General features: G+C 36.1%; 1 pseudogene across 1 annotated transcript in view; it reads left to right on the top strand.

Moving 5' to 3' along the window:
• Positions 1-26445, top strand: part of LOC149559120 (putative potassium transporter 12) — a 92381-nt pseudogene that overhangs the window by 39412 nt on the left and 26524 nt on the right. The window contains exons 3-7 of the transcript XR_016364768.1: positions 6434-6484; positions 6703-6963; positions 7098-7150; positions 8052-8166; positions 8281-8534. The product of XR_016364768.1 is annotated as a putative potassium transporter 12 (transcript). The remainder of the gene's footprint in view (positions 1-6433; positions 6485-6702; positions 6964-7097; positions 7151-8051; positions 8167-8280; positions 8535-26445) is intronic.

The raw sequence follows: 26445 nt of genomic DNA, 5'->3' as shown, positions 1-26445 counted from the left end.
ATGCTGAAGATGCCATATAGAACTTGAGATTAGGTAGTAGTTTTAATTAGTTTTTTTTCTAAATAAATATACCAGCAATGGTATTGAGTGTAATGTTTTTTTTGGAATAGTATAATCTGTAATAAAAAGGTTGTTTGATTCTGCTCTAAAAAAAATAGAGCATACTCTATTTCTTCATTGGTGGAGGTTTGTTTATTTTGCTTGTTTATCATCTTTGCTGTTATAGATTGGATTGTGTGTTCATATTCTACATGCATGATTTAAAAATGGATCCCGACTTTAGGAATTTCTAAATTGAACAATATAGTGTCATGTGATTTCTTGACTTAACTCTTAAATAGCCTTTTGCTATCTTATCGTATACAGACAACACTCAAGACTATAGCAAATCATCATAAATAATTTTGGATTTCCATAGAGTTAATAAAGGGAGAAAAAGAAAAGTGAGTGTATTTACTATTAATAAAGTCAGAAAAAATGGTTGGTTGTCTCTGGAGCCACACGCCCATCTACCTTGCAATGACAATTAAGTTGGTAGGTGAGTTTGAAATCCAAAAAGAGAGGGAAAGTTTTTGATGCAAGACAAAAGGAAAGAAGCCTCATTCATTCGAAATGCAGAGAGAAGATCAGCAGACCAGAGCAGGGGAAAAAAGAATAATCAGAGCAGAATTCAAAGAGAAGAAGGAACACCAGAGGATTAAAGTTGCAGCAACACATGATTAGTTTGTTCTTTATAAGTTCATTGTTGTTTGTCCTATGAACCAGTGATTGCTCCAATCATTATTGTATGCAGCCCTGTAGTGTTGCAAGTTTATATTTCAAGTAGAAGTTATAGGTTGAACTATTGTCTCTGGTTGAAGCCTTATGCTCCCAAATTTGTATTTAGTTAAATCGGTTTATGAATAGAAAGCAAGCAAGTAGGCATATTAGTTGATCCAGTTGTTTTGGCTCTTTGTTGTCTCCTGTCTATTTATTATGCATGTTACATTGTGTATTTGAGAAGTTTAGAGTTGCAAGCTCTCTGTCATTATTTTTGTGTTTTAATGGTGGAAAAGATCAAACTGCAAGTCTGCAGTTAACTTGCTTGGTTCTCTCTTTAATTGAGCTTTCCTTCAGACAGCTCGGTCAGTGTAAGTCATGTTGTGCCTACCAAGTTCATTCAGTTTTCTAACTGAGTTTCCTTGCCAAGTACACTGAGCTCACTCGGTGCCTTCGTCAACTGAGTTCACTCAGTCATAGTGTTGGTCGTGTGTTGAGTCTGTCGAGCTCCACCTTCCTGTGGTGACCAAGTCACTCAACTCCCATTGTTTTCGAGCAACTCGTCATGCACTGCTACCGAGTAAAGCCTCAAATCGACACCCACTGCTGCTGAGCACTTCACTCGAGTCCTTAACGTGTCGAGCTCACTTGGCACCCACTGCCTATCACTTGACATCCACTGTTTGTCAAGTGGAATTTTTTGAATTGTGAAGTTGAATTTCTTTACAAAGTCTATAGTAAATATGTGAGATGTTTCTACGATATGTTAGTTGTCTCCATAAACATGATAAAATGAAAACTTGCAAACCTATTATTGCTAACCAATTTCACTAAACTACTAAAAGTCTATATTTCAACACAAATACTTGTAATAAAAAATAAGAATAAAAAATCTTTTGCAAGGTTTGCACAAGAATATAACAATTGGCACTTCATTTCAAAGGTAGTGTCCATTTACACCAATAAGAAGTGGTGGATGACATACGGGTCAGTCTAAATTCCCTGACTTTGCAAGTGCTATTTGAAGGACCAATAATTGTTGGTTAGGCCACAACCATTGGGTTGATTACTCATATGATATATCTATTTATAGCTCCCCACCTTTATGTATAATTAAAACCACTGTTTAATGGGGATTCATTGTCCCCAAAACCAGAAGTCTCAAAGATGCAAAAAGATGGACAAAATGTCTCCTTGTTACACACTTACCATTTTTTCATGACTATTTATGTTCAATGTTCGATGTTCCAATTCAATGCAATGTTCAAGTATTTACTCTTTTACATCTTTATATCTTATATTGTAGTACATCTTTTCATAAGTATCATATATATAGTATATACAATCCCCGTGGCCCCCTGCTGCTATCCCCCCGACATCCCCAAATTAAGGCCCCTCTATCTCCCTATCCCAGAAACTTGTCCCCCCATTTCCCTATCCCCCAGGATAGTGTAACTATGTTTCATACCCTATTGAGACAACTCAACCTCCTATACATCACCCTAAGGCTTAAGATTTGAAAATTGGTTCTATCTAGACTCCCTAACACTACTAACCTACTACTAAAGTGAAAAAAGGGGGTCCTCGTTTGAAATGGGGCAATAATATTGAAACCTCACAACAAATCTTAACTATTTGAATGCAACCTAGAGTTTATAGACCTCTTCTACATGTTGCTTCAGGTGATATCTTGCAATGATTTGTTTTATTTGGACTTCTTCCCTAAACATGCTTCCTCTCCATCACAATCTGAGGCACCCTAGTTTTTAATTGAGCCACTTATCACTCAGATGCAACATCCTCAACAACTTAGATCCTAGGAAATTGATTTTGCCTAAGCCAATTTTTCTTGAAATTGAGTATTTTTTTGGTTTATCTCATAAACAATGAAAACTTTTGTTGCTTCTTCAAATGCTCCATATTGCTCATGCAAGGTGGTTTCCAACATGAGACATTGTTACCTAAAATGGAGCTCAATGGTTTGGGTGATTGAATCTGAAACATTAGGAAGACTTTTGATTAGAAACTACTAGTTTTTAATCTTTTGTATATTCATTTCTAGCATACCATGGTTCACAACACATGTTAGCAACTTTAAGTGGAATTCTTTTTCTACAAACTTCTTAAGATGGACTTCCTCCTCTAAGATCATCAAAAGATGTGAAAAATGTACATTACAAAACATGTAGGCTACATTGAGCAAGGCTTGAGCTATTAAACTCAAACTATGCGTAAATTCTTCCTGAGTACCTATAGGGTTTGGAAGATCTTACCAAGGAAATCACATCAAAAAAGAATTTCTCAGGTGACAATATGGCTTTCTTGGCTTGTAGTCTATTGGTTTAGTGGGGGCGTAATATTTTCTTGGAATGGTTGACACTCCATTTATTGGAGTACCATTGGTGAATATGCTACAAGTATAGGTAGTGTATGAGTGGGTCTCATAGAAGAAATGTCCAGCGGGTTTGTAGGAGCATCTACGTCATTGAGCCACTTGTCTCTATTGTAGGTCGACCTAGTCAAGTTCTTGACACTCACTATCTTCTTCTTAATTAGCTACATCCTCCTCTTTTTGTATTGTCCTTTTCCACCTGTTTGACATTTTTTTGGCTTTTACATATGTGAGCAACGCTCTTAATGATTCCCTTCTAATGATAGAGGCCAAGTTAGGTGATGAATTTAATCACCCAATTTTTGTGTTACGCAAGGATGTGTCCCTAGCCTAAAAACCCTCATCCCCATATGAGAAACATTTTGGGGACTTGGATCGACTAGGGGACGTCCCCACCCTATCCCCCTTTTCTAAAAATTCCCAAGAAACGTTCCAAAAACTTGGGGACTTCAGGAAATTCTTTTGGGGTCATCTATATGTTTCGAGGATGGTTGGGGACACCTTGGAAGTCCTCGAGGCTGATGGGTGTCCACAATTTAATAGAGAAAATCAATGCTTATAAAATATTTTTCATTTATAAGACATTTTCTTTATTAATTTTAAAGTGGGGCCCTCCTTCCAAGTTCACCCTAACATCTTTATTATTGGTAGTTGATTCTTGCTATTTAGGGCCCTCTAATTAGTATTTGGCAACATCACAATAAGAATCATGGAATTAATATTGCTGTTACAATCGTGCTACACACTTAGAATTATATAATAGATTGTTTGAAAGGTGTTGGGAAAGTCTGAAAAGCACATTATAGACCTACAACATGCATCCTTATGTCATTTTCTAGCAGTACACTAGTGCTTGGTTGGTCTTGGGTTGATCTAGGTTCTTTGTGGAAGATATGGTGACTATTGGAAGTTACATTAAGATATCGTCTTACTATGACAAACCTATATCATGATTAAGACTGTATAGAGGACCTTTTTGTATAAATATTAGTCCACTTACAGTGAATTAAAAGTGTAGTTTCAGAATTAAATGATAGTAGCGTGTTTCAATTTGGAAGGTGGGTTATTGTTCTTGTTGCTATTGAAAATGAATTCTAAATTATGTTCTTGGGTATATTTCAAATGTTTATGTTATTATTTAAATATTACATACACATTGACAATAATTCCAAATTATGAATGCATTATAGCATATTGAGAATTGAGTTTGATTACTAAAACGTTGTATGGGAATGTTCTATGATGTTTAAATGGCATAGTTTATCCATGTCTTTGTATGAATGTAATGTATATATGCAAATTTCCCTATGTATTTTATATTTTCTTATATGTATATAGTTCTACCCATTTTCCGTTCTCCTCATCCCAAAAAATCGGCAAAATATTTCACTGTCCTAGAAACCCGTCCTGCCTTCATATCGTCCTTGTCCTGAAAAATCCAGTGAACATAGCCTAATTTTTGGTCTAGTAAACTATAAACCCCCTTTGTGAGTATTTTAATTTATATGCTAGACCACATTATGCACTTAATCAATGTTGCATAATTAATCAACCTATAATCCTTGATCAAATCATCATTTAATCAATTTTACCTCTAGTTTGACCACCTTATCCCAAGTTTATTTGATTAAAAGAACATTCCCCCATTTAAAATTAAATAAAATCCCCTTTACTCTATGTGCACATGAAAAATATTTTCTAATTTAAAAATAAAATGGAAAAGAAATTGTCTACAACTTAAAAGTGCAATTTTCAAGGTGAGTGGAATCTTGACTTTTCAAAAAGGCTTTTGCCCCTTTATCTCCACCACTCATTATTTCCCCTCTTAATCTCATCCACTCCTTTTGCCTCTTGAGACATGAGCGCATGGATTAACTAAGACTCAATCTCCACCATTGCTTTGTGTCTCTTAACCTTGACTATCTAAATCTCTTTAAAAAGAGGCTCTCTCCTCACTCTTTGATACATCTAGTTCATGCTAATGTATTGTTGTCATTTTGATTCTTGAGCACTTGAGCACTTTGCCTCTTGTATTCTCATATAGCTTAGTTTTTACTTCCTTGCATTTTCACTTACTACATATAACTTAGCTTATCATGGAGTAGATTTGTTATCTTGTTTACCCTAGTTTTCTTTCTTGTACTTGCATCTCTCATTCTAGATTAATCTTGCATGTCATCTTAGATTAGTCTTGCATTTCATCTAGTTTATTTTGCAATGCATTCACTTGAGATCTTCGATACTTGGTCTCATATTGCATGTTACCTTTGAATCTCTCCTTTTATGGTGCACCTTGCAAGGGTCTCTTATTTTAGGTTCATTTGAGGACCACCACCCATATCTTTTCATCTCATGCATGTCATTAATAGAGAGCTATAAGTCGCTTTCGAAGCCTCCTAATCAATGGGATTCCTTGGGAATAATGGTTTATAGAAGTATACCCTAATTTTGGTATACAATGAGAAGTACATACTTAGAGGTTACCATCAAACACTACTTAAACATAAATATTTAACTTCTAGGAATAGCTTGATGGTCTTTTCAGCCATATGAAGCACTTGTGCTTTAACGAAACAAACTCATGAAGTTGAGCAATAGTAACTCTACCCAATGTAGAGTTCCCTCTTGATTAGCCCATCCTTTAATTTACACTCTACAGGCATAATTTTAGAGGCCCCTGTAACACCAATGAAGCACCCAGAAGTGATGACTATTATCAAGTGACATTTCTTTCTGGCTAAGTCTTCTTTTTTCAACCCTCTATTTCCCTTGATCTACAATATATCAAACACCCATACTTATTAAGCATTATATTGAGCCATTATTCTTGGGGTTTGGTAACGATTTGACTGGAATTGATACAATATCTTCAGAGTTTAATCTAGTTTTCTTATCAAGTGACAATATTTAAAATGATCCATGAACATTATTTGTCAAATATTTTGATTCAGTTGCATCTCAAATGCTCGAATTTTCTCAATGTACAAGCAACTTTAAATCTGATAATCAGGAATGCTCAGTTGCTGAATTGGCTTCCCTGTTTGAGAAACAAATATGTAGCTAAACACTTACATGTATGAGCATATACTAATTCCCTTGTATTTGTTACTCGAAACAAGGTCCTTTCACGCATATAAATAAATAGTACATCTCTAGACTTTCATCACACCCTACCAGCTTGATAACTATCTTAAGAAATATATTCACTGCATTGATTTGAAGCATATTGAAAATATTTAATTTGTAATGTTGAAGCCTCATATTTTTCTTCCTTTCTGGCAGTTCTATCATGTGTAGGTGGCATCAAAGTTGACCATCCCAGGGTAAGCAATGGTAAGCCTCCAATTCTATACGCACTACAAGTTGTTTTTTCTAACTTCCAATTGCAATTGTTTTGGTGATTGAACACAGCTATGGACCTGTTCATTTGTACTTTGTTTTTCAATAACTAATGGTACTTTTGCAAGTATGAAGATTTTAAAATTACACACTCAATAGCCATAAATGGAGAAAGGTCATGCCATCTCTTATGAATTTGGAACTGTTTGCAGATATAGTAGTTGTAGTTGCCCTGGTAGTCCTAGTGGGTTTATTCAGCATGCAGAAGTGTGGTATTGACAGAGTTGGATGGCTCTTTGCTCCTGTCATTTTGATTTGGTTTCTTTCCATTGGTACCATTGGAATTTACAATATATGCAAATATAATCCAAAAGTTCTTAAGGCCTTTTCTCCATATTACATTCTAGAGTTTTTCAAGAGGGGAAAGAAACATAAATGGGTTTCACTTGGAGGTATTATGCTTAGCATTACAGGTGAGTGCATTCATATTGAACTACACATACTAGTTTTTAGGGTTCAATCTTCCTTCAGTTATGATTCTTGAATCTTTAATTTTATCTTATACTCTTCCATCTTTACATGTCTGAGTCTTGCTATCAAAATACAGGAACTGAAGCTATGTTTGCAGACCTGGGCCATTTTTCTTCATTGTCTGTGCAAGTATGGAAACAACTGTTTACTGATTTCTTTGATAACGGTTTTTTCCTTTTCTGAATTTTTTCTTAAAATTGTTCATTTTGTTCTGAATAGCCAAATCCTCTTTGTATTTATAACTGAAGAACCAATGTTTTGTCTCTATTAGTGAGATGTGTATTTTCAACATATTTTTCTTTTAGTATTCATCTTAGTTTATGTTACGCATTAAAAATCTGTGGGCTTTTGGACGCATCCTCATGAATAAATATTATCATGTATTTTCTTGTAATCTCTCTTTATCCTTTTCAGGTTCAAGTGGATACTGTGATATTTCTCTCTTCCCCCCTCACCTCCTGTGCTCTTTCTTCACTCTTAAGTTAATTTCTTTATCTTCTGATTCTGATTTGTTGTATGGGCAAGGGATTGCTTGCTACCTCACTTATTTGATTAGTCTCTCTTGAGAAGCAAGATGATGACATTGACACACATTCATGTTCCAAAAAAAACCCCTTTTATTGTATAACTCCTTTTCTTCTGGGCAATCTATTTTCAACTAGATCGGTTCATGCTCTATTCTGTTTCACTTGGAAGAATCATTGGGCACCTATCTTTATCTTGTTTCCCTGCACTCAGAATCATGGGCAATTTGAAGAATTTGATAGGGAATAATCTCAAGACGATGATTTTTTGTGATTGTACTGGAAGAAACAACTTTAGTCTGTTTTTTTCATAATTTACCTAGGTAGGCTTCTACATAAATAATAAATATTAGTCAGATTCAAATTTATACGTAGAAATAAATCTTAATCCTAATGATATCGCTTTATGTTGTTTCTTTTCTTACCTCTCTTTATGCAAGAACATTTTCAAGATCAGATATAGATTTGGCATACCGTTTATTCCTTCCAGTTATCTCCTCTTGCAGATCGCATTTACTGTGGTGGTCTTTCCATGCCTGCTGTTGGCATACACTGGGCAAGCAGCATACCTGACAAAACACCCATATGATGTCTCTGAAGCCTTCTATAGGTCCATTCCAGGCATGAGAATTTGAAAATAGCTTTTAACACCATGCATACTAAAGACCAATTAACTTGTCAGTAAACATGCATGATTCACTTTTTATTGCTAAGTTGATGACAATTCTCCTGCAGATGCTGTATATTGGCCGATTTTGCAATTGCAACTGTCACAGCTGTTATTGGAAGTCAGGCAACAATATCTGCAACATTTGCAATTATCAGGCAATCAGTGGCTCTTGGCTGTTTCCCTGTGGTTAAGGTGGTCCATACATCAAAACAGTTTCCAGGACAAATTTACGTTCCTGAAATCAATGGGGTCCTGATGATACTTTGTTTAGTGATTACTGATGGATTCAAGAATACCACTCAGATTGGGCATGCTTATGGTGAGTGTCCAAATCTGGTTGACTTCTGAAAGCTTTTGATACATAAAATTATAATAACATTTGGACTCGGAAATAATTTGATTGTTTTAGATAGCCATTCTGTATAATATCTCAATAAGTTTGTTTAATAAGTGTCTCAAAATAATATGTTGCTCCTAAAGAATATTCTCAGAGGATTTGTTATCTTTTATTTCAAGCAATAATCTTAAATCATTTCTGAAACTACATTTCTCTTGGTTTAGTGCTACATATATACTTAAGTGTGGACATACAGGCATAGAAATTGAATGTTTTTATTATATTCCTGAATCAAGTAAAACTTTCTATTGGAATTTTTTTTTTCAAATAGAAGCTATAATGTCAGCCCTTTGTGCAGTTTAGCTTTTCTTACAAAACATTCTCAAATATAATCATGACAGATCAGCTAAGACCTACAATAAATTTTCATATGCACAAATTTAATTTAGAGAATCCGAAAAAGATTGTTGTTGATCTATGGATAGGTGCCTGGATAATTCCTGTAATATCTACAAAACTCATTTGTTTTTCTTATGTGAAAGATTGTCAGCCTTAACAAGTTTCACTTCACCTACTCACATGCATTATAAATCCTGGTATAATGAAGCCATTGTCAAAGCACCATGAAAGTATGCATGTCCTTTTGATTCCATAATTGTGTTGTGACAAACAATGTCTTTAATATTCATATGAATCCAATTAGGCAATTGACTGATGAGAACATAGTTATACTGGGGCCGTGTGAATCAATATTCATAATTCTTTTATCCATTCAAAACCTATTTGATTCAACTAAGCTTATAGTCTAAATTAACTCGAGAGAAAACAATAAGCAATGTAACTGATATCTCTAAAAGTTGCACCCTAACTAACTTCTAAAACTCAGTCACTCTGAGAAACATGGAAACACTCGTGGGTAGTAGGCTTCCAAAAATGGAGTTAATCTTTGGATTCTAGGTCAGTTTCTATATGATACTTTACCTATTGATGCAGGAATGTAAAATACTTGGCTGGAAAAGGGTAAGAAGGATTTCTTGTATAAACTTCAAATATTGAAAAGGTAAACTTTTACTAAAACTTAAGGTGAAGTATCATATAGGAACTGTTCTAGAATCTGGAGATTCACTCCAATTTTGGGAAACCCTCTACCCAGGAGTGTTTCCATGTTTCTCGGAGTGACTAAGTTTTAGAACTAAGTCAAATTGTAACTTTTAGGGATAACAATTTTGGCAGGCCCAGTGGGACTAGTTCTTTAGAACAGATTTTTTTAACAGTTTTTATTGATATTTGTGCTGATTCTGATATGCTGTCAGCATAGAATAGACCTGTTTTAGAGGTTGTTTTGTTGCACGTCTGGTGATTCAGTCTCATGGTTATGAAGAACAGTTCTATATGAGATAAATTGAGACAAGAAGCTCAAAATCATTTGAGCATTTGTAGTTGTCACCACCAAAACAAAGAGGGAGAACACTTCAGAGGACTCATTTGGAGAGAATTCAATCTACACCACCTGACATATGAGATAGACCCTTGTTCTCTTACAGAAAAAGAAATAGGCTCACCAACTGGCAAAACAGGGTCCCTATTTTTATTTTCTGCATCCTTTTCAGCAACACGAGGTACTACACATTCAGCGAGTGCAAATTTAGCTGCTGCAACAATTTCAATTCAGCAGGTACTTGTACTACCAACAATGATGGCCAGGCAAATTGCCTTCGTGCCTTTTAACCAAGGCAGCCCCTTGAATCTTGCCCAACATGATGATATTCCCCTTGCAGAATTGAAAAGTTTACCAGAGTATACTGGGGAAGGGAAAACCACAAAATTGGAGCATATTAGAGATGTGGCAACCCTGTGTTATGCCCATCATAGCACACAAGATAATATTGTAGGTAAATAGCCTTTAATATCCCATTGATACTCAACCTCAATCGAAAAGAGAGCACTAGCATGTTGGTTCTTACACTGCCAACAAATGGGGCTTGAGCCAAGATCAAAGTTCTAACTTGAAGTAGACATACGATCATCAAGATCACCAATCCATTCCTAGTTTGTATATCCAACCAAGTTGTGTGCACTACTTTTTACATAGTGAATCCCATAATTATGTGTACCCTTTATGTAGTGAAGTATGTGTTTGGTTGCCTTCCAATGAAGCTTATGTGGCTCTTGCATGAAGCAAGAAACCATGTTAACTGCAAAAGATATGTCAGAGCATGTACCTGTCAAGTATATGAGGTTGCCTCCAAGATGTCTATACAATGTGGTATGCAACACTTGGCCATGAGTTTGACACCTAATAGAAAGAGTAGGTGCAATCTTAAAATCTCTCATGCAAAATCAAGAAAGTCAAGAGCATACTTGAGCTAAGAAAGTGTGATTCCTGCTAAGGATTGTGCGATCTTAGTACCAAGAAAATAGTAGAATAAGCCCAAGTCTCTCATGTCAAATTTTTCCTACAAAGAAGAATTGACATTGTCGTTGATGGATTAAGTATTCCTTGTTATGATCAAGTCATCAACATAAAGGACAAGTATTAAGTGTGAGTCATCTTGTCACAAAACGTAGGCAATTGGATATCAATGACACCTGGTGAACCTTGCTAAGAAAAGAAAGGAATCCATCTTGGCATACCAATCCCTAGGAGCCTACTTGAGGCCATAGCTAGACTTACTAAATTTGCAAACCAAAGAAGTATCGAATATGGAGCTCTGTAGATCCTCCATATAAATCTCCTCATGAAAATCTCCATGTAGAAATGCACTCTTCACATCTATCCAATGTGCAACCCAACCATGACCTACAACAATAGCAAGTGTCAAATAAATGGAGTTCATCTTAGATATGGGTGCAAAGGTCTTAGTATAGTCAACACCTAGAACCTGTGAGACCCCTTTTGCAATATGTCTAGCCTTATCCACACTTCCATCCACTGCAAACTTGGTCCGATAGATCCACTTTTATCAAACCATCCTTTTGCCAATAGGAAGAGGAACTAAGTCCCATGTGTGATTCTTCATCAAATGATTATACTCTTCCTCCATGGCTTGGTCTCACTCAAGAACTTATGGCGCCTCTTGAAATGACTGTAAATTAGAAACAATAGAAATGTAAGCATGTGGTAAAGATTAATGTTGTGACCTTGTCCTTTGAGTGTCTAAAGCATCTCCCACAAGTGAACCTGCTAAATTAAGAGTTTGTTGAGCCCAATAGGATCTAGTGGAAGAAGATGAAGGAGTATCCCCAACCTGGACCCTATGAAGGTGTAATCCTATGAGTCACGGTTAAAGGAGTATCATCATTTGAATCACTATCACTTTCCACGATGGAGAAAGAAAGAGTAGTAGAGACCAAGCTAGGAGAACTTTCCTCAAAGTAAACACTCCTCACTATGAAAATATCACACGTCTCTGGATCCACAAGTCTAAATACCTTAACGCCTCTAGGATATCCAACAAATATGCACAGCCTACATTGAGGTTGCAATGCCTTGTGTTATATGGAGGTATGTGTGCCCAAGCTAGACAACCAAAAATTCTAAAGTATTTCACAACTAGTTTTCTACTACACTAAGCCTCAAAAAGGAGTGATTTTGACCAAGGCTTCATGAGGAACTTGATTTTGGATGTGATTGACACAACTTATGGCTTCAACTCCACAAGATAGATCAAGAAACTTAGCATAAATCATGCAACTAGCCATTTCCTTAAGCATTCGCTTATTCCTTTTCACAACACCATTTTGCTATGGAGTGTATGTAACTGAATGCTAAAGATCAATCCCCTCAAGTGTACAAAAGTCCATAATTCTTGAGTTCACATATTCCCTTCCATTATCTATTTGTAGAATCTTGATGGCTTTCTGTGATTGCTTCTTAATAGAGCCTTGAAGACGTAAAACTTGTTGAACACTTCTATTTGGTGACCAAGAAAGTAGACCCATGTAAAGCGTGAATTGTCATCAATGAAGGTGAATCCATAGCAAGCATTGCTAAATGATGCCACTAGAAAGGGGCCTGCTACATCATTATGAGTATGAACCAATTCTAGAGAAATCAATACTCTTAAAATGTTCCCTTTTCAAACTTCTCTTTGGGATGCTTTCCCAATGAACAACATGAAGATGCACCCTCTGAAAACTTGATTGTAAGTAGACATTTGACCATGTTCTTGTTGTTAAGTTGCTCAAGATAGCAATAGTTGAGATGTCCAAATTGCTCATGCCATCATAACTTTGTGAATTTGAATGTGCCAACAAGGCTTGAGAAGGAGACTTAGGCATAAAATGGGAGAATGTATAAGACTTGTTGTAAGATTATCTTTTCTCACCATAACCAAAACATCATCCTTAAGATTTTTTACCACAACTAAATCAGGAAGGAACTCAACTTCATTTCCACCTCCATCGTGAGTGATTTGATAAATTGAAATGAAATACTGCTTATGATAGGAACTTAGGTAAAAAGAGATATTGCTTATGTTAGGAAATCATTTTTTTCCTCCTTTAGCTCTATCATCCTGATGATGAATTATAGAGTGTGATCCGAAACCTTGGTGCAAAAAAAGGAACACAACATGCCCAAAAAACACAACAAACATTCTTGAATGATCCATTTTCCATCTCAACTTTACCTTCCCCTTCAACTTCTACTTTAATAACATCTCCTATGAAGACATGAGATACCTTAGATGGTTGCAAAAAAGAAAACTAATCCTTTGAAGAACCCTTATGATGAGTGGCACTTGAGTCAAAAATTCGTTCCTTCAAAAAACTCATAGGAGATCAATCCTTGGAGCATTTGGTATATTGATTTTGTTCTTCTAAGTAAATTTTCCAATTCATCAATTCTTTCCTTGTGGCAAATATGCTTATCATGATTTGGTTTCTTGCAATATGCACAAATTGCTTAATCTTTTTAAGAATTGTTTCCCTTCTTGTTGGAAAAAGATGAATAATTGCCTTGTTGTGAGGAGGAGGATTGTGTTGTCTTTGATTGTGATTCGGCCTTCCAATGCTTTTTCTTCTTGTTGGAACCTTTTCCACCTCAATTCCTTTGATTCTCATAATTAGCCACCCATAGTCAGATTTTGAGTTTGATAACTTGAAACAAAAGCTGAATATTCTAAAGGAGCCTTGTCCAACATGTTATGAATTAACTATCTGCCCTTCTTGATAACACCAGAATCCATAACTTGTGCTCTAAGCTTGTTTTCTTTGTTGATATAATCTTGGACCATGTCAAAGTTCTTAAGATAAAAGTTAAAGAGATCCATTTCAAGTGAGTATTCCTTGTGCTTGTCCACTTTAGCATACAAATCTTCAAGTTTATCCCAAGCTTCATTCGCATCGTCAAATCTTTTAATGTGAGACAAGAGATCTTTGTGAACACAATTCCTCACAATTCCCAAAGCCCTATCAATTTTGACCATCCAATCAATTTTTGCATTGTCATCTCAATAGGATTAGTGGGTTCTTTAATTTAACCATCCACTTAAGGATTTGAACCTTTTTTCATTAATTTACTCCATACGTTATCTTTCCATTTGGTATAGTTGTGTGGAGTTAAAACTAGAAATTTAGGAGAACCCATAATACGAAAGTGAAAGAGCGCAAGAAGAGACACAAGAATACAAGACCTCCCCACTCCCCACCCTGCCACAAAGACACTTCCATCTCCCCTCCCCTAAATTAACTCAATCAAAAAATCCCTACCCCCGCCACCCAAAATAATGATTTTAGAACTATATATAGTGTGTAGAGATGTCACTTGCCAAAAATGGGGCTAAGTGGACTACAGATTTTGGTAATAACAACCACCTCAATAAACCAAATTAGACTCATAATAATGTTGCTAAGGATCAAACTGAAACACTAGCATTATAATTATCATAAGTAGATACAAAATGACCTAGATTTGAAAGTGATTTTTTTGGCCCAAATAAGGCAACAAGTTGATTGCAAATTTGAAAAGTAGACAAAAAATTGTGCACTTTAAAATAAATAACACCTAAAATTGTGTCTGTATGAGCCTGAAAAAAGCCTATGAAGTAGCAAAATCAAGGATTCCATAGGTACAATAACTAAAAAAAAAGCCAAAACCAAAAATTAACACCATTAGTGAAAAATTCAAGAGATTCTATTAGCCAAAATAAATTTAAAAATGTACTAAAAGATGAGTGTTTACACTATTATGGCCCTCCAAAGCTGGACTTCAAATCTGAAAATGAAAATAGTGAGGCCTAAAAATATTCAAACCCTCCTGATGTCAACAAAAAATGTCATTAAATTTGATAGTCAAGCAGTCGTCAAACAAACTAAAAAAATCTAAAAATGATGGTCATACAGCATCCAATTTTAAGATCATTGTGAAAGAAGATATTACAAGGTTAAATGTGATGATTAAATGCATGCTTAAGAAAAACAAAAAACCTTATTTTGATGGTTAAACGCTGTTAAATTAAACCCACTACCTAGACTCGTGGCAAAAAAACTAGGGCTTGTGCTAACTTTGCATATAGAAGAAAAATGTCACAGTGTAATTAGGAGTGTTGTATGTGTGGCCTAGTAGATGATTGCCACATGTTCTTGGTTGTAGGAAGTGTTGATAATCCCCCCCTCCTTATTTTCCAAGAATTGACCAATTCCATGAAACCAGGGCAGTAGCCATGCTCTTCCTCATTGTCCATTCATTTATTGCCATGCGAAGTCTAAGGGATACGTAAAAAACTTTGACCTTTTCTTATATCCCTAAGTCTAACAATAGCTTATGCTTTTCATGTTATATTTTATGAGCAGTTTAAGTTGCGACCGTGTGATTACCCTTCATTGCCCAATCACAAACTGTTAGCACTTAACACTCATGTAAGACACGAGGGTGCGAGACGGTCATTTCAAGCGGTTGGCACGGCTTCGCAGCATTTTATGTAGCATCCTATTTTATGTTGTGAGGTTGTGATTTTTCAGTTGTTTGCACAGTTGTAAAGGATCAATAGTTAACCATGGTTTCAGCTGCAAGGTTGCTTTCTTTCTCAATCGCTCACTCGCAAGGGTTAAAGCCGGAACTTGAGTCAAGGCCGCGAGATGGCAATTTAGTGATTCGTGCGATTGCATGGGTTTATGTAGAGTTTAAATGGTTAAGTTGCAATGGAGCAAAATGTCATGGTTTGCATGATCGTGATGAGTTAAGGATGACCATGGGTTAGTGCTGAAATAAGGCAAAATACTTTGGTTTGCATGTTCGCAAGGGTTAAGGAAAGACCTTGAGTTAAGGGAGAGAAGGTGCGACGAGCTGCCATGTGGATAAAGTGGGTGATGTGGCAGTCCGGTGTTGGGGTGAGCTATTTCAAGGACAATCTTTGATTGGTTGAAGTGCTGAACTGGAGAATAAGTAATTGCAGGTTCTAGGCCGTCGAATTCTTCAATGATCGAGGGTCATCACTTTGTCACTAAGGGAAGTTGCGTAATTGTTAATCATGGCGACAAAATGAGAGATCGTAAGTTCGCATGGTGGGACTAGGGTTAGATTTTGAGGGAGTTTTGGTTGATGGAGATACCTGATGTTCATTCGATGTCGCCTAGCCGAAAAGATTGAAGTCACGATCTCGCGATATGAATATGGTCATAAGATTGTTTGATGAATAGAGCAGGCTTGAGATGCTAAAATAAAAGGGTTATCGAAGGATCGTGAGTTTGTAGCATTGTGAGGTCGAGTGGTCGTAGACGCAAGTAAGTTGAATCCCGATTCTACGATGATCAAGTGTCGTGAGATTGTGAGGAGTATACCAATGGCCTGATATGTTACAATGAGCTATGTTGCTGCAACATTGAGTGTTCATAAGAGAAGGAGATTGTCAAGCTGAAGGTGAGTTTCAATGTTATGACTGGTAGTGTATCGTAGTATCTCAAAGGTGAAATCTAGAAGCGTTAAAGGCATGACGTAGTTAGATGGTTGTGGTCGTAAGATCGTAAATGCTAAGACCTAGATGTAAGATGCTACGATGTTTGTGTTGATCTTAAGTTCATATAGTTGTGCCTTCATACAGTCATGGGGTCGTAGAACCAAAGGAAGAATTTCATAAAGTGGCAATGTTACGACAAGGTAGTGAAGCATAAGATCTCAAGGCTAATTCTGAGGGGTTACGACCATACGAGGGAAGTGTTCGTCATAGCATCAAGAGATCATCCAGTTGTGAGGACAAAGGGAACATTTCATAACTGTTAGAATTCCCGAGGATCAAAGGTTGTCATTATGTCATTGTAAAATATTGCTCGACCTTTATCCATAGTGACATAACGATAGGTTGACACGTGGTGTCATGGGTCCAGTTTCATAATGTGGGCTACAGAGGCTAAGAAGTATGTCAGAATTTAGCCAGGTGTGCATTTCTATTGGCCGGTTGTATTGGTTACTTTAATGGTTTTCAGTTCTTTCTAGAGCCATTGATTTGATCATGATCAAAAGTGGTCGTATTCCAGCATTCTGAAGATGTTTGAGCTATAATGAAAGCAGGGAAGTGACATATTGCTATGTCTCCAAGGTGGACCTGAGTTTCAGTTCCAGTCCATCATAGCATCGTGGGTTTCATCTTTCAAGAGGCCAATGCATCGAATAAAGGTCAGATTGTTCATTCAAAATTTTCTACCGATAAATCAATTAGAAAGAGCTTCGATCTTACAATATCCTGTTGTTCGTGAGATCACAGAGAAAAGTGAAAGGGTCTCTAATGCTACAAAGTTCTATACATCGTGAGATCGCAAGGCAAATGAAAAGGGGTCGCGACCATATGCCAAGGCTATTGTCGTGACATTGGGGCATCGTAACATTGAGCAATTGTAGGATCATAGGAGCATAAAGACTCAAAAAAAGGTTTTTGATGCTATGACAAGGTAGTGGATCATAAGATCTCAAGAGAAAGTGGATTGGCCTCTGACACTACGGGGAGAGGTAGTTATCGTGTCGTCGTATCATTGTAGGATCGGAGCAAAAGATGAAAAGGTAAAGGACCAATTTTTGGGGCAGTCACCCGTTGAATGAAGGGATCAAAGTTTCAATCGAAGATCATTCGACAAAAGGCAGCTAAAGGAGTTCCAATCTTACGATAGGTCTTTTATCATAAGATCATGGAGGAGAATTGATGGGCTCGTGACTATATGCCAAGGAGATTGTCGTAAGTTCGTAGCATCGAAGAATTGTAAGGATCTAAGAGAGTGTTGCCGATACACCAAAGAAGGTGTTTGTAAGATCATGAGCTAGAAGAAAAAGGGGCTCGACGCCACAACAAGGGAATGATCAGAAGATTGTAAGAAATCCATGGAAAGCTTTTGACTGTGAGATAACTAGCAATCGTAGGGTCGTAAAGGTTAGGTTTTGACTACATTGATGATCGTAAGATCGTACGACCCCAGAGTAATATAAAATGTATTTTTGCTCCTTTGAGCTGGAAAGTGAAGAGGGTCTTCGACCAATAATATTGCAAGGAAGGTATAGGATGATAATTGAATATAGTTCACTTGCAGATTTTTTCTGACTTGGCATGCTGATAATGAAGGAGAGGGTGGTTTTCAGTGGCAGATCTAATCTTCTCAATCGTCTACTGGTTATCTTCAATGATCCTTGTGCCTGATAAATGAAAGGAGACTGTCATGCCCCTTGATTTCTTATAGTAGAATTTAATAAATAAATGGATAAAATAATATAAATAATAAATTATATAATTAAAATAATAAGGAAAAAAATAAGATATAAAATATTATTATATAAATCATTATATATTATATTATAATAATATAATATATTACATTTAAATAAGAACATCAAATATATGATTATTTCTAAGCTATTATTATAAAAGAAAACATGTTAAATTATATTATTAATAAATAAATATAATATTAATTAATAAAGGTATTTACATATTATAGTATAATTATATTAATAATTAATCTATATTATTTGTGACTTAAAGAACAGTCACGACTGCTGAGGGAAGTTACATAAAACATTAGTGGAATCATCGAACAAAGGGGGGGGAATTAAAAAGAGGATTTTTGGAATATTACTTCTTTAAAACCACAACGAGCAATTCATATCTGAGATATAACGAGGAGGAAGGAAATTACGGAAGAGAAGGTAACAGGTCAATCAGGAAAAGAATATCAAGCCGAGCACAGAGGAAGATGACACAATGACAGTCAAGATAAAATGAAGACCATTCCATAATCTCTGGCAAATTCGACCATGGATGGAGGCGAGACAAATCCTAGACTACGGGCATCCTTTTCGGCAACAGCAGGGAGCACACTGCACAGGATCACGGCTAGAGGAAGCCTCATACTGAGAACGTGGGCAAAGATTACTGCTCGGCAACTAGACATCCAGGCGTCTAAAGAACAGTTTCAGATGAGCAAAGGGAATAGAAGGCAGGGAAAGAAAGATAAAGTAACTACCAATTACAGAAGAGAAGGAGAAAATTCCAGAACTCAATTATGTGCAGCGAATAATATATGGTAGACGGAGAGAATTGAATATATCGAACAGGAGAAATACAATCAGTTTATATCCAAACAGTTTATAAGAGGAAAACTTAAGCAATAATGATATATAACAGTCAGAAATTACATTGAATAGGATAGTGAGCTTTCGTTGGAGAACAGCTTTCGTTGGAGAACAGATAGGAGACGATATATAGATAAAGGAACGGCATAGCATATATAAAAACAATATTTAATCAGACATGGGTAAACTCATTATAAATATTCCCATTCCTCCATTCATACGCAGCCAGTAAACCTCTCGTGAGTAGTCTTGACAGCAAGTCAGAAGAAAAGGACACAGTGAGCATTAAAAGAGATATACAGTTATCTTTCGTAATACAAAATTCTGGAATAAGACATGATATAGAAGGGAAGTATAAGGGCATATGTTAAGAATCATTTTTTTTATACATAGAAAAGCTATATACATTCATACGTAATTACAATTTATATATATAAATAGTGGTTAATCAGAATTTCTAATTATATAAATATATTTGTTAACTAGAATGAGTATATATATATTTTAAATCTGTTGTATGTATTTGAAATATACATTCGAATGTTCTATAATATATTTCTAAAAGATCTAATATATCTAATTACTATAGTAACAATAAAATCAGAATTATATATATATATATATATATATATATATATATATATATATATATATATATATATATATATAATGTTTTAATATAATTTGATTTTTTAATGTATAAAGTCTTATGGTGATCATTTGAAATTGGCATTCTTTTAGCAGGGGACATTACAAGTTATCATTACCAAGTGCAATCCAAATCCTAATTGGGAATTTCAGGGTAAATCATGTAAATTCCGAATCAGGGACATTACAGAGACACTCCATCACCACTTGGTTATCCATCTACTTGGTCAAAGCATTAATGGCCACCATTTATGTCTTCTCAGGATTCTATTTTTGGTGAAAAGCATGATTTTTTTTGCATCTGGATGTGTACCAAGATCAAATCTTATCCAGATTTGCATGATTGTCTTCTACAACTTTAATTGTAGTGGTTGAACTTGGCTTCTTGGTAAAGTTATCTCAGTAATGCTTGCACTATAAAAGCAAATTTTGTAACCCTTCTTAGGGTCGGCCTTTATCTAGTTCATTAGTATTGCATTTTATGCTTTGCTATTGTAATTTTCCTTTTGTCTATGCATGAATGTATTCTTTGTTATACCTCATTCTTCCATTAATACAAGTGCAGATTTTCCTTGCCTTTTGTTGGTGTTTTGTTTTCTATTCTTCAATTTGCATAGCAGTATCTATTTGGCCTTGAATGTTATAAAGAGAAGTTCCTTTCTTGTAGCATTTCATTTGGTTTCTAATTTGTATGTGGTTGCTGATTGTAACAAAGGTTGAATCAAGGTATTTTGAGTTTATATTGGTGAATAGTGCATTGTTAGGCAGAGATAAGGTTGAACATACTATTTTGATGTATCACCCCCTTTAGATTAGATTAGGTCATTTTATTTCATGCATTCCTTCTTTTTTTTCCTCTCAAAGAGTAGTTAGGTGCACCCTGATAGTAAGGAAGTCGGCCTTCTCTGGAGACTCAATTTCATAGTTCAGGTCCCACAACTTGGAGATTATTTTCATGTTTCACAAGGTTGCCTTTAGGTAAAAACTCTAGGCAAGGGTGCAAGCTTTTGTGACAACAGGAAGCAAGTTGGGTTGGTTGTGGATCATGTCGAGTTGTTGTGGTTCACGTGGCAAAGTGGAGAATTGTCACATGTCCTTTGTGTCCTTCATGGTTGGGGTGTGGTAGACTAGTCATGGGCTGCAAAGAACAATGGTGCCACTTGGTGGGGGTGATGCTTTAAGGTGCACTGCTTACTACTATTTATTCCACATTTGTGGGGTGAATGACCTATTTGTTGTTTTTATACAACATTCGGCAAGTCATGAGAAAAATCATTGCTTCTAGTTGTGGTGTTTGTCAAATGTTGGGTTGATGGGGCTGGGAGGTGATTGTCCGATGGGAAGTTAATGGGAAACCTTTGTAGGGAATATTCTCTGCAAGTACGATCTCTTTTGCTTGTGAATTCCTAATAGAATAGAGATAAGGCTAGAGCTCATAAAACAACAATAAAATCCTTAAAAAAATATAAAGTTCACGAAAATAATTTGTAAATTTGACAAAAGAAAATAATTTTTTTCCAAAAAAATCCATATTGACTACAAATCTAGTTGTACAAATCTGATCCACAAAAAAAATTGCCTCAATTTTAACTTTTTCCTAAATTAGAAGAATTTTATAGTCAATTTGTTGAAATGGTCCCTCAAATGCAATGGTGAAGTTAGATCTTGCTCTAGACATTCCTACAAGCTGCTACTCCCTAGATCTAAATAGAAGCCTATTGTGAGGTTTTCACATCATCGCCCCAAAATTTTGGGGACCCCCTTTTTCTGGATTACCTTGACAAATTTTTCGAGGTTGTCCAAAAAATTTTGATTTTGAAAATTTTATGTCTTAGAAGCGTTCAAACCAAGAAAGATATGGTTAGATTTGTTTTTCACCTGGTCATAGCTTGATTTTTTTGAAAATGTAATTTTATCCTTAGGCCAAACAAATTTCAAAAATAACATTTTTTATGGTTAGAACAATATTCGGCAGTATAGAAGGGAAAATTTTGGACTTAGGCGGATTTTGAAAATTGGAAATAATTGTATAGACTTGAGCATTTTCAAAATAATTTTTTTTTTTGGATTTAATTATTTTGGAAAATCTTGAATTTTTTTGGTGAAGAGAAAAAAATTTTGATAGTGAAATTAAAATTGGAAAATTGATTTTGAATGCCAGAGAAATTATTTATTTTAATTAAAAATTAAAATTGCATTGCAAAATTGAAAGTGAATTAAATTGCAAAATCTTATTAAATTGGTTGTAATATTGCCTAGAAGATTTCTAAATATTAAAGAGATTGGTAAATTAAAATTGAAAATCGATTTTAATCTGATTTTAATGATATTTTAATTATCAAGATGTTATTAAATCTAAATTTTAAACATCTCCAAGGCTTTCTTAATTTTATTTTGCAATTTTTGGTCCTAACCGGCAATTAAATGTGCAAATTTCACTATAGGCAAAATTAATTTTGGCTTGCAATTTAAATTGGGACCATTAATGAAACGCTAATTTAATTTTCTTCTCCTATAGGGCTAGTTGGCCAACTTGGAGGAGTAATGGGAGTGTGGTATAAGAGGGCTCACCCCTCTTCCATTTCTTCATTGCATCATAGCCTTCTCCCATGTTTGGTGATTTTTATAGCAAGGAGCAAATTTCATGTGCTTGGCGATTAGAAAGGAGTCTGATTTTCTTGCAGAGAGCTGCAATTTCAATTTCAGATCTGAGCAACTTCTATTTGGTAGAGAATGCATGATTGAAGGTCTAATTTTTGGACAAATATGGGAAGTTTCAATGAGATCAAAATTTTGATTCTTTATACGGAGGCTTGAATTTTTTAAGGTCTGATCCAAATTCAAAGAGGGTCTAACTATTGGTAAAGGTAAAATTCAATTCATTTTAGAGCTGAAGATTGGTTCAAAAGCAGATTTTACTCCTTGTTCTTGCTTGGTTTCGCTTCCCTTATATTCTTCTTGTATTCATCATCCACCACTTTATCATCCCATTGCTAGGTTGAAGATTGGAGAGATAAATTTAGATTTCATGATAGGACACTTGGCGAGGTAGAAATAAGCTAGACCACTCTAGGTTGAAGTTGTGAGATATAAGTGTAGTCTGCCCTAAGGTAGTAAAGAGGCAGAAATAAGTGGTAGTCCCATCCCTAGGTTGAAGGTTGGAGATTGATAAGTGTAGAGATGGCGAGGTAAAAATAAGCTAGATTCCATCAATAGAAAGAAGGTTGGAGATCGATAAGGGTAGTCCATATCACTTAGAATGAAGGAGCAGAAATAAGTGTTTAGGATGGTAGATGTTAGTCCAAGCAAGAACCCAAAGGAAAAGAACACCAAAAAAGAGAAGGAAGACATGAGACCTAAGACCACCTTCTTCTCAAAAGTGAGGCAAATAAGTGATACCAATATTGACACAGTAAACATGATATAGTTAAAGGACAAATTGAAGGAAGGACAATCCCCCATGGCAAAGAAGATTTATAGAAGTGAAATTGTACATGCGGCGGCCTTCCCTCCAACCTTGCCTTCTCCAGAATTGGTCATGGAGTGTGCATCTTGGTTTGATTTGGTTAGTAAATCCATCATTTTTTATGAAGGGAAGAGGGTGTTAGCCAACATTGCAGATAAGTGGTCGAAGAAGCATCCAATATCCCCTAGTACAAAAGCATGACAATGGTAATGATGAATTATGTGACTAAGTTATTCTAGGATAACCAAGAGGCTTATTTCATTCATCTAAAGTAGGATTGGCTACACAAAGGCAAGAAGGGAGTCACCAGATCATCAAGGCTCACCGTGTCAAATTTCAAATCAGAATATGACAATCTCATTGTGCTTCTCAGTTGGATCATGGGCCTAGCTCAAGGTATGCAATTCGAAAACTAGATGTATTTCTTTATTGATGAAATTGAAAAAGGGAAAAAAAGATTTGATTGGGCTAGGATCATAAGAGAAAATCTAGAATTGCAACTTAGGACCATGCAAAATCAAAAAAAATTCTACATGGGATCCTATCTATTCTATCTGATTGCGAGATTGTATGAAAATCTGGCACTTAAGGCCTTAGGAGTAATTGGCAATGGGTTGGGGCAATTTTTGGTGCATGAGTGCTATCCACAGCTTCATTTGGACAACAACAAAGACTATAAGATGTTTTGTGATGCCTTTTCCATGAAAATGGTAAGGATATTGCAAGGGACACCTAATAAGAGACTCTCAGTGGAAGCATAAGCAAAAGTTAAGAAGTATGGGAGTTGGTTTATTCAATTCCCACAATTCACTTATATTAGAGTAGTAGGAAGCATAATTTGTCCCAGGAGACTTCCAAGGTACCCACCCAACAAGGTAGTTTTGATGGAATTGGCTAGGCAACTTAAGCTTTATGATAGAATGATGAAACTCAAAGGTGAGAGAGGGATTACCTTCTCATTTGGAATTGGCAATGATAGTTGTCCCAATCATGTCGGCTTTATAGATGTGGAGAAAGAATTGGAATGGTATCATCTAGCATGGTATAGAGCAAGGCAAGGATTTGATCCTAATGGTCTTATTAAGGCATCTCATGGAGAAAGCTAGCTTTCTCAAGATTGCCAGTGAACATGATCAGGGCAAACAGATGAAGAGGCCTTGATATCCCCGATCAACTAGAAGATGATGAAAATTTGCTAAGAAAAGATTATGATACAGTGGATGGAATGGAGTTGAATCTAGTGGATTGGGATGATCGCCAGCATCCTTCCTTGGAAGTAGTTACAAAAATAGTTGATCTGCACACTAAATCATGGTACAATGGGAAGTTGAGGAAATTACAAAATCAGAGGGCACACCTTACTTATGAGAAGATTAAACAAAAAGATGGTCCAATGGAGTTAGTCAGACAGAAGGGTGAAGGAAGTAGCTAGCAACAAGGAATAGTTAGGAGCAAGAAGAGAGGTTTGGAGGTTGAGAAAGGAAAAGAACATCAAGAACCTAAAGAAACAGAAGGCAACATAGTCAAGGGAGAGCATAATTGAGGCAAAGGGGACAAAAGGCCACGGTAGAGGTGAGCTCTGATTTAGAATCAAGTGATTATAGCAACAACATCGAGTACTCTCCTCTCTAGGAGAACCAACGTGGAGAAGATGTGACGATCACTAGTGAAGAAGACGATCGGCCAATTGATATTGAAGAAATGAGATAGGCACCCAAGGCCATTGGCAAAGCTTTGCTAATTAAACTAAATCCAGATTTGGGGAGATGCACTGCACCACTATGGTTAAGGAAAATGCTTATGCCAAGAGGCGAGGTAGTGACTGCCCGAACAATTGAAGATATCCAAGGATTAGTAGAAAAGGGTGATAGTGAGAACCAAAGAAAAATTGCAAAAAAAGTGGCAAAGGTAATCAGTAGTGACAATGATGGGCACCAAAAGGTTCAGATTGCTATACCAATGGTTAACAAGGCATTGGATGAAATTGTAGCTCAGGAATATGAGATAGTTAAGCATAACTTGGGAAGAATCACACATGACATGGAAAGTAAGGAGATCCAAGAAGGCATTGTTTCAATCAGAGAAAGGTTGAGGAAGGAAAACAAAAGGATTGTAAAGTTGGAGGCCGAGAACAAGCACTGGAGAGATTGCCAGCCTATCCAACAATTGCACTAGGCAGCCCTTCCCTAAGACAACGGGAGCAACACAAAAGAGATATCGGCTTAGCTACGTAAAGTCAAGGATTGAATCCATGATACAATCCAAGATGGGCTAAATTTATTGCCTTCCTTTGTATCAACATTCAAGTCATTAGTGGCTATTAGAGACAAATTCAGAATATTTGAAGGTGAATGGAAAGATTTCCTTCCAGTCAATGACTTAGCCATTCCCAGGCTACAAGCATTCATTGAGCTACCAGAGAAATATTTGGAAAGAGCCAAGTTGATAGATGAAGAAGGATTGAGTACGGTGGGGTCTTGGTTTTTTGGCTTGACTATCAAATTGAGAAGACTTGAAGAGGTACAGAATGAGATTGCACAACACAGCCCAGGCATTGACACTTCCATTTCAACCATGATGAGCAATGTTGGGGCTGCGTTTGATGTTGAAGATATCAAAGAGGAGAACATCAATGAGATAGAATTTTGATTGAGATTGGATGAGTTGGGGAAGGTTTCCATCAAGAAGAAACATTTGGGCACCCTTGCCTCCCTCAATTCCTTTATCAGATACGTGAAAGAATATGAGAAGGATCATGAGAAAACACTGCAAGCAGCAAGCAACATGATGAATTTAGCTAAGCTCAAGATGAAATATACACCTTGCCCTCCCATGAAGGAATTCAATGAAAAGCTAGCCAAGTTCATCACTTTGGCTAAAAAAATGAAAGAAAATGGTAGAACTATATTAGAAGATCATTTGATGTAAGCCCAAGTGGAAAATTCTCCTTCTTCTTGGGTAGGATAGGTGTCTAATTCTGATTGGCTACCATTTTGGTGCATTCTTATTGGTTGCCACTTTTCATTTTTTTTTCATTTGTCCATTGATGAGGTGGTGTCTTCTCATTGGCCAATGGGGTGGCAACCCTAATTAGGGTTTCTAGGATCCAATCTGGATCGTTGGTTTTGCCTCTTTATCTCTGCTGTCGGTTGCAATTTTTGGCCTCTATATAAGGCCATTTGCTCTCATTTGTAAAGGGTCAGAGAAAATTATTGCTAAGATAA

Source organism: Cupressus sempervirens, chromosome 5, assembly GCF_028749045.1.
Source record: "Cupressus sempervirens isolate cs-2001-9-10 chromosome 5, ASM2874904v1, whole genome shotgun sequence".
Lineage (NCBI taxonomy): Eukaryota > Viridiplantae > Streptophyta > Pinopsida > Cupressales > Cupressaceae > Cupressus > Cupressus sempervirens.
Note: the sequence above shows the minus strand (reverse complement) of the source record. Positions and strands in the feature narration are given on the sequence as shown.